Genomic DNA, 6,961 nt, shown 5'->3' on the forward strand with positions numbered 1-6,961 from the left:
GGCTGGATGTCAAAGAGGGCTCTGCTCTTGGAACAGACCCCTCAGATGGAGGGGTTGTCTCTCAGACAGAAATGTCTCCAGCTCCTCACAAACTTGCTTTTCTCCTGAGCCAGGTTCCTCTAGAAGTGATGCCTTTGGCATTTGTCCTCTCTGACTTATGCTATGTCAGTGCTGGTACTGCAGCCAGGTGGAAAAATAGGGCACCACAGGATGGAATCCCAGCCCAAACTAAGCATAGCTGAAGCTGAAGGTAGTTTTGAGGGTTCTGTGGGTTGTCTTAGGTCCTTTTTGAAGACTCAGGTCCAGTTTCAGACCCTCCATCGATATGGTCCCAGCCCAACTCCAAATCCTTCCCAGTGCTGCTGTGGTTCTGAGCCCCTTCTGGGGTGCTGAGGGAACAGGCTGCTGGGGTACCCAGGGTCGGGATTTGGGGTTTTTCAGGGGCAGGGTGCTGGGGCAGGAGAGCTGTGACAGTTTTCCTCTGCTCACACAAGTTGACCCTCCCTCTCCTCAGCACTCTCTGAGTGCGTGGCACCGACTCCTCCGCACCTCGCCCGGAACTTATCTCAGGCAGCAGGCGCTGCTCTCATCTCTGCAGCTATTTATTGCTCTGTGTGCCTTCGCTCACCAGGTATCCAGGCAGGTACCCTGCCTCGAGAGCTTTATCTCATAACCACTTCCTCCAAGGAGGACCTGAGATGAAAGACTTCCCTTGGGTACCAGCAGAATACCCGGAATCAAGCGGTGTAACAGAGGCTTCACACGAGGTCACAGCTCTGCCTGGGAGGTGCAGGGTGGGGGCATGGGCCCCTCGGGGGGGCTCTGTGCTCACCCTGCTCCAGGGAGAGGCAGCAGGCAGAGTTCTGGTGGATCCATCCCCATGTCCATGCTGGCTGAAGCCAAAGTGAGAGAGGCAGGTGGTTTGCAGCTTGGTTTCTGCACATTTTGGTACATGCCAAATTCTGTGGTATTAGAGCCCATTCAAGCAAACTGTTTTTTCTTTAAAAGAATGAGAATATTTAAAATAGGAATATTTAAATGGGAATACTCAAGATGGGATTATTTAAAATAAACTGTTTGTCTGTGTATGACACCGAACTTCTTGTACAGTCACATTTTATACCCAGGGAGTTCTCAGAACATTTAATAAATCTTTGCTTAATTTGATTGGGTATGTTTGCAGCCTATTGCCTGAGTGATTCCATCTCTTTGACACATTGCCTGAACTTGAGCTGCTTCTCACAAAACTGTGATCCCCTGTGAGCAGACAGACTGAACTCAGACAGTGCCCATGGAAGCCATTGCACTGTGCTATTAGAACCTGTTTGTTATTCCAGAGTTAATTAACTGAATAAAAAGAATCAAATTACCAGGTATTCCAGTCTCTGGGTGCCTCTGCTCCCCTCCAGCACCCAGGAGAGTGATGTCAGTGATTTAAACCTGCTGCCCAGGCTGCAGCAGGAGCTGGGTGGCAGCTTTCATCCATAAACTCAAAGAAAATGCAGCTCCTGAGAAATTCCACAGGAAGTTGCTCAGAAAGATTTTGGTTCAGTTCTCATTGGTTCCACTTGAACTGAAATATTGAGTTGAACTGAACTGAACTGTGTAATCCTGAATTGCCCTCACATTAAATTGCAACTCACTCAGCAATGGAACATCACAAGGAAGTTAGCTCTGAGTTTCCCATCCCTGTGTGTAAAACTGGAACTCCTGAGGGATGTCCAGGAATTCAACACAGTCTCACAGAAATCTTGAGGTCGGAAACACCCCAGAGCTCCAGGAAAGGGTTTCCAGGCACCACATGCAGTCTGGGGGACCTTGGAAATCAGAACTCAGGGCTTTGCCTAAGGAGAAGGAATTTGGTCTGAGAGAAGGATTCAAAACATTTTCATATTTTCCACCAGTCTTGCTTTAACTGATTTGAGATGGGAACACCAGCTCTGTCCCCCTGTTCCACCTTTTGGCTGACATGAGCCAGGGGAAGGTTTGTCCCCGTGGCTGGGGGAAGCCAGGGGTGCCCAGACAGAAGCGTTGGTGAGTTCAGGGTGGCCCTTTCCCAGCTGTACTTCCCAGTCACATCCTTGCAGTGACCTCAGGAAGGGACCCTGACGTCTGTCCTGCTGCTCCCTCTGCCTGGCAATGCCAACCCGAGGTGCCTGGGATCTCCCAGCTCTGGCCTTGCCCCTCCTCTGACGTCCTGGGGACATCCAGGGGGGTTTGTGGTGGAAGTCAGCAGGGTCGTTCCAGGGGGCTGCTGACGTTGTTGTTCCTCAGGCAAATATAAAATAGCAGAAGTGAAATCATGAGTAAATTCCTGACCTTAAGAGTGGCACCAAGCTGGGATTCTTCACCCAGCAGAGTTCTTTGAGCAGGTGTAGGGGGTGCCCTGAGAAACGTCTCATGATTGTGATCTCACCACCAGGTTATTAACAGATCCTTATCTCCCAGAGGGAGGAAGCAATCTGTGCAGCACCAGGCTCTGATTGGGATGCACAGCTGCCCATGGTGTCAGCCACAGCAGAGAAAGGCACACCCAATGTCACTAGGAATTCACCTGCCTTGTGCCCACATCATGTCCTAGGTGATGGCCTGGCTCTCCAGTTCTGTTTTTGAGGAAAAATAAAAGATTTACCAAATTGGCACCTGCCCTGCACTAAACAGTTGGACATAGGGAGAATTTCTTCATGGGTTTGGGTGGTCAGGCTTGGAAGGAGCTGCCCAGGGAGGTGCTGGAATTCCCATCCCTGGAAATGTTCAGGGAATGACTGGATGTGGCATTCAGTGCTCTGGTCTGGTTGGTAAGGTGGGAATGGGTCACAGGTTGGACTTGGTGGCCTTGGAGGTCTTTTCCAACCTAAATAACTCTATGATTCTCTTCCATGAGAGCAGCTCCCTCATCCTGGAGCTCAGGAATTGAGGTGTGAGGACGGAAACACACCTGGAGACACCAGTGGGGAGGGGTCAGGCTGGCAGGGACAGTGACACTCCCCTTTCCAACCCCAGGGAGGGGTGATCAGCCACTGACCATGTGCACTGCTGGTCCCTGTGTCCCTCAGGGCAGGGCTGGGCAGCTTCCCATGGCATCTGCTCCCTCTTGTCTGCCCACATTGCCCTGTGTGCAGAGGGACTGTGATGAACAAACAGATCCTTTCTGGCCTGAACATGAAGGAAAAACAGTGGTCATCTCAAAATGATGGGTGGAAAAAGAGAGGTGATTGAAAATGGGAAGAAAAGCTCCTGGAATGTTACAGAAACTATGTCGGGGGGCATATGAGCACCAGCTGTGTCTAGAGAGGGTTTGTGCAAACTGCTGGGTAATTCCCACAGGATATCAAACACTAGTGAGCAGTGAATCATTTAGAGACATAACAAGATATGGTTTAGGGAGATACAGGGATATTGATTAAAGAGATAAAGCATAATGACCCTTAAAAATAATTGAGAGTTGAAGTGTCCCTGACCATCCAGCAAGTATCACTCCTATGAGGCGTGTTTCCTTGTTCAAAAGGTAGAAGGTTTAACACCAATCTGCTGCTGCCTTTGGATGAAAACTGGATCCAGAAATTGGAAATAATCCCATCAGTGTTTGCTCCAAGAAGAGCTCATCCAACCCTCTCTGTTACAGATCTGGAATTTCTTATCCCTGGGGTTAAAAAGACTGTAATAAATCCATGATAATGTGATTTTTTTTCACTTGGTTTCTGCTGTTGTTCCTGTCATTCTTTCTGGTTTGGCTTTCCCCACCCTGAAACTGGTGCCAGAACTAAAATGGCTTTTTCTTGACTTTTTAACAGAATTGGGTGATAAAAGCAAATTTAAAGTGGTTGTTGACAGAAATTACTGACTTCTGGAGTCACAAGTGAAGCTTTACGTGATGACTTACAACAAAATAGGACACCAGCCTGAAAAGCGCGAAACCACTTCAAAAAAACCCCTCGAAGATTGTGGAAAAAAACGTCAAAGTGAAAGAAGGGAACTGAGAGCACAAACAGCAAGACAGACCTGAAGCAGGATCTGGGCTTTCAGATTCAAGTGCCTGATCCCACTTGGTGATCAGGTCCTGCTGGGAGAGGTTTGCCAGTCACTGTCAGTAACACTCTGCATGCACAGGGGATTTCAAACCCAGAGATCCAAGCCCTGCTTTCAAACTCTTGAGCAGGTGCTGCAACTCCTTGGAGGCACAAATAATCTTGGCTGTAACAGTCCAGGATGAAACTGGAACTTGCTGGGTGCCTGCCTGGGAGAACATGTGGAATTCCAGCTTCTCTGAGTACCTGGCACGATTGAACCCCCACTTCTGCAATGCAGCACCTGCAGTTCATATCCAGGACCCTCAAAGCTGCAGGTGAGTGACCTGTGAGCATCTCACCCTGATTTGCCACATTGCTACAAATGCCTCACACTGTGAGTTGGCACAACTGCATCTCACTCTGAGCTGGTACAAGCAGCAGCTCTCAGGGTGAGGGGAGTTAAACCCTCTTATTTTGTTGTAAATCATCATGTAAAGCTTCACTCCAGAAGCCAGTAATTTCTGTCAAGCCCTGAGCATGAGCTGCCACAGCTGCTGCTGCTGGCTGGCACTGATGATCCTGTACAAGAAAAGCACCGCTCACCTTTACAGCCAAGGCTAGGGCTGTGTGTCCTTCGGGCAGGTTGATGGGGACTCCTGGTGGCAGTGCCTGCTGCAGCTCACACACCTCTGCCAGCACTTAACCTGCCCCAATTCCATCTCCCCTTGGCCATGAGGGGTGTTTTCCCCCAGTATTCCAGCACTTGGGACTGGTGGGAACACTTGTCAGTTAAGGGGATGAAGGGAGGTCACACAGGAGCAAGGACACCACATCACCATTTTGATGGTGGGGGGATTTGGGTTGGTGTCTGATCAAACATGCTTTGAGTAGCTTTTGATAAATTGAGGAAAAAAATCCAAAATAGCTTTTTAAAAAAGACTGAACAGCAAAGCCTGCCTGGCTGGAGGTTCAGGGCAAAACCTGGGACAAGACAAGGAGAAATAAACCATCTCTGGCTCCTTGGGACAGGGCAAGTACAGAGGCTGCACTTGGAGCTGGTGGGAAATGGAAAAGCACAACCTGGGATAGAGACCCCGGCAAAGGCCTGAGCAGAGCAAGGGTCTGACCCTGTTCCCTGTGTGCTGCCCTCTCACACCCCCCTTTCTCAGGACCCTCCTCACCCCCAGTTTATCACCACAGGTGTGGATGAGAGCTTCCCCAGCAGGGGCTCTGGACCTGCTCCGCCCGAGCCTCCCGAGGTCAGGGGTCAGGGTCTCTGCTCCTGCCCTGAGCTGCTGAGCACAAGGCTCTGAACAGGCTCTGCTTCCCTGACACACACGAGCTGCCCCAGCCACCCCTTTGTGCCAGGGCTTGGATTTGCTTTGATATTTTATTCCTGTAAAGCTCCTTTAATCTGTTTTATTTCTTTCTGTCACCAGCATAATCCTCTCTTGTGAGCAGTGTCTGCAGCTCGTTTGGCTCCAGGCAGAGCAACTTGGCAAGACTTGTCCAGGTTATACACAGGTGATTTCTTAAAATTTTTTTTTAAAAAAACCCCAATCTTGTTTATTTCTCTGTCAGTCTTTTTTTCCTTCTCTGAAAGTTCAGCTACTGCACAAACATGAGGCTTCTTTCTTTCTGGGAAGCCAAGCTCAGTCCTGGGTGTAGGTGAGGGGTTTGGAAGGGATTTGGGCACATGAAGATCTCGGAGGCCTGGGCTCTGGGCTCACTTTACCTGGTGAATCATTTATGAACAACCTCACAAGGTGCCTGGTTCATATTTTAACATCTAAATCCCTTTCAAAACTTACCCTTTGGGCCTGCTTTTTGCTATGTACCCGTTACTGTGTACCAGCTTTGTAGGTTAGAAGGTTTTTGAGGTGATAAAATCTAATAATTACATAAATGCAAAAAAAAAAACCCAAAAAAACCCAAAACCCAACAAACCCCCAAACCAACAAGAAAACTTTGAGATCAGTTCTTTTTTTAACCCAGGCTTCTAAATAACTTTTACTGAGTGTGTTTTTGTGGTGAGATAAAAGCATATTTTTGACAACAACCCAACACAGATGAGAACCTTTGCCTGCAGAGCAAACCAGAAGCAGCACGATGATGATGTCAGAGGTCACAATGCCTGAGTCAGACTTGAAAACCCCTGGTTTTTCTTGAAGAGAAAAACAAACCAAAAACAACTCCCTCGCATGATACAAGGCTTGGATTTGCCTTTTTGCTTCGGTCCCCTGGGGGTGTGAGGGACTCACCAGCTCTCAGCACCCCATGGGGGATGGCTGCACCTCAGACCCCCAGCCTGCACCCACCTCCTGCCAGACAGGGCACCCAGGAAACAGAGCAGCTCCAGCAGCAAAGCATGAGGGCTCTTCCTCATGGGAGGAAGGATTCCTGGCCCTGCTGGGGACCTGCAGGCCGCCACAGGGTCTGTCAAGAATATCCCACTGAGGACCTGTAGAACACAGAGCTCACCAGGAGCTCCAGGTTGCTCTGAGGAAGGGCTGCTGCAGGAGCCAGGTTTCTCCCAAGGCCCGTCCCTCTCCTTTGCTGGGTCCCTGATGCTCCTGTCCCTTGTAGGAATCTCTGCCAGGCCCCATGGGGCTGGTCAGTGCTCCAACGCTGCCCATGGGCATTCCTTCACGTTTGCATGTGCTTGGACAAGTTATTTCACTCGTGAAGACAACACCCACTCCTTCACATACACACCCTGAGCTGCACACACCCGTCTTTGCCAATAATTAGTTATTTACATACACCTTGAGAATTTAGAGCAGATGAAAAGCATCCCCGGTCTACAGAAGCCAGGGCTGCTGCAGATAAAAGCTGTTGCACAACAAGGGTTTGCAGCAGCTCAGGTGTGGAACCCCACCTGGGCCCCACAGGGCTGGGGGAGGGAGGGGGGCTCCAGTCCAGCCAGCAGCTGGTACCTTGTAACAAACAAA

The sequence above is a fragment of the Serinus canaria genome, chromosome 27 (assembly GCF_022539315.1).
Source record: "Serinus canaria isolate serCan28SL12 chromosome 27, serCan2020, whole genome shotgun sequence".
In the NCBI taxonomy this organism is placed as follows: Eukaryota; Metazoa; Chordata; class Aves; order Passeriformes; family Fringillidae; genus Serinus; species Serinus canaria.